Source organism: Octopus bimaculoides, chromosome 30 (genome assembly GCF_001194135.2).
Source record: "Octopus bimaculoides isolate UCB-OBI-ISO-001 chromosome 30, ASM119413v2, whole genome shotgun sequence".
Lineage (NCBI taxonomy): Eukaryota > Metazoa > Mollusca > Cephalopoda > Octopoda > Octopodidae > Octopus > Octopus bimaculoides.
Genome location: NC_069010.1, coordinates 1,423,657 through 1,426,300, shown reverse-complemented (window position 1 = coordinate 1,426,300; position 2,644 = coordinate 1,423,657). Strand labels below are relative to the sequence as shown.

Genomic DNA, 2,644 nt, shown 5'->3' with positions numbered 1-2,644 from the left:
TTACTGTATTGAAGTGTTTTGCGTAGAATGTGTGCAGTACCCAGTAGTGCAATTTCTGTATGTTATATATATTTGTAAGTCCTGGTGTCTTTGTTATGTATTTGTCTGAATATTTTTTTATTATACCTAAGGCACCTACTATGATAGGAATTGTTTCTGATTTTAGATTCCACATTCGAGTTACCTTTATTATTATTATTATTATTATTATCATCATCATCATTATGTAATGAAATCTCACAGCTTTTTTGGGGGGTATGATTTAAAATTTCACCTGTCCACAGCCAGCGGACTAAGGTGACATTTGTTTACTGGTCGTGCTGTAAGAGCCTTCTGGAAATTTCTTGCATTACCAAGTCATTCTGATTTTTATAGGTCTTCTACCTTCACACTTGCATCAGTCTTTTTTAGCCATGTTTGTAGTTGAGTGCTGATACTTCCAAGTTCACCAATTACTATTGGTATCACGTTACTTTCTTCATCGACTACAACATTTGTATTTCCTATTCAAATGCTCATAGCTGTTTATTTTTTATTCTTCTATCACATTCAACCTATTTTGTCATCGGGACATGCTACGTCGGTTATCATACATCTTTCTTTTTTATTCATCACAACAGTGTCCGGTTTCCGATGTCTCGTCAGGTAATTGCACTAGGGAATTATTGCATCCCACAGAATTTTGCAATTCCCAATCTCGGTGACTCCTGCGGTTTGCCCTTACCACTTATTCGATCTTTGTAAGCTGTGATTTCCACAGAGCTTCCAATGGATCATTCTTGCAACATTTTCATGTTGTCGTTTGTATTTGCATTATGCCAATTTCAGGTATTCTTTAGCGATGTGCCATATCGTTTCACCTCTCTCACAACACGTTCTGCATTTGTCGCTGTCGGTAATGTCTATTTTGCAATTCACATTGTTGTTCCTTAACGATTGTTCTTTGTGCTGAATATAGGAATGCTTCTGGCTCTTTCTTCAGGTCACTCCACCTCACCCATAGCCACCGGTCCTCTGTTTCTGTCTTGACGTTCGCATCTCTTGCAAACTGACCCTATATTTTTCTTCTAGGCTGAGTCATTTTGCGCTCATCTTTTCTTTAAATTCTTTCATTTCACAATTCTTAGTTTCGATGACGCCGACCTTCCTTGCATGTTTCAACAATGGCGCCACCACAGGTTTTATATACTACTTTAAGTTGTTTTCCTCTTCTCCGTTACAGCCCTACCAACTGATCAGACCGCTTCCATCCTTTCTTCTGGACAAGTACAGCATATCGGTGTTACTCTTAGGGTGGATTTCTCTATGTACTGTCAACAATATTCTTGTCTTCGTATCCATTTCCATCACTTCTCTCTTGCCATTTTCTAATTCCAGCTCCACACCGGAGAGATGTGTTCGTTTGTATTAACCGTTCGGATTTTTATTAACTGTTTGGATTTTATTCCATCCGATGAATTTTGTGCGCAACGCTAATCTTAGTCTTCGGAAATATTCCATTCTCAGTTACTCTTTCATTTCCTACTCCATTATGTCTTTGAACTCTAGTACACCAAGGTACATGTAGCTTTCAGTTTCAGTGTGTTTAAGCAAATCTCTATTCGGTAATATTTGAGCGTCCATCATTTGGCGAGATCAAAGAAGGTCGAAATATATACAAGGTTAGAGTTTTCAGCAAGTGGGAATAAATAATACCAACTAGTTTAACATTAAAGAAGTTTTGGAAAATATAATTACCATTTGGAACAATTTGATATCCTCTACTTTCACATCTGGAACCTGTAAAAGATAGTAACTGCGTTCAGATGTTATATTTGAGAAACTGAAGACTTGTTCTGTATATGTATCAACAATACATTTCACACATGTAGACAGAATTAAATATTATATATAGAATTAGTATAACCGGCAGATCTGTTACAAAATGTTTGCCTGCTTACAGTAACAAGCTATCTGTTCTTTTCAACTATCTGGTATTTTGCTAATGATTTTAGCTGTGACAAGGAGGCAAACATCTTGTAACTGCTAAACTAATCATTCTTTACCAATTTCTTTTGGATTTCTTTTGGGCAAAATGCTTAGCGTCATCTCATTCTTCTTTAGTTCTGAGTTCAGATTCTTCTGGGGGTACATTTTGCATTTCGTCCATTCGGTGTCGATAGAATAAGTAACAATGAAACAGCGAGGTCCATGTAATACACTGTTCCCCACCCACAAAACCTCAAGCCTTGTGTCTGTGAGAGAGAGAGAGAGAGTTATTATTATTATTATTACTATTAGTTGTTTTTGTTATCATTAATATTTGATGAAAACTCACTGTTTGGTATGTTGGAAAGTGCCAGTTGTCCACATCCAGCAGATTTAAGGGGACACTGATTTTCCTGGTCATGCTTCAAGAACACTGCAAAGACTTCTTGCAGATTCCAACCAATGATGACTTTTTAGGTGTTCTATCTTTACATTTGTACCAATCTTTCTTGGCCATGTTGGTAGTCGACTGCTGATACTTCCAAGTATGCCATTTACTATTGGTATCATGTCTCTACTCTCCTCATTCTCCACAACCTTCGTATTTTCCATTTCAATCCTCGTAGCTGTTCGGTTCTTCTTCTTCTTCTTATTATTATTATTATTATTCAGTAGT

General features: G+C 36.8%; 1 protein-coding gene across 5 annotated transcripts in view; it reads right to left on the bottom strand.

The window, feature by feature from the left end:
• Positions 1 to 1,803, bottom strand: part of LOC106877375 (uncharacterized) — a 69,263-nt gene extending 67,460 nt beyond the window's left edge. For all 5 annotated transcript variants that reach the window (XR_008267072.1, XR_008267073.1, XR_008267071.1 and 2 more), the window contains exon 1: positions 1,738 to 1,803. The gene's annotated coding sequence lies outside the window, so the exon portion shown is untranslated. The remainder of the gene's footprint in view (positions 1 to 1,737) is intronic.
• Between the last annotated feature and the right edge of the window lie 841 nt (positions 1,804 to 2,644).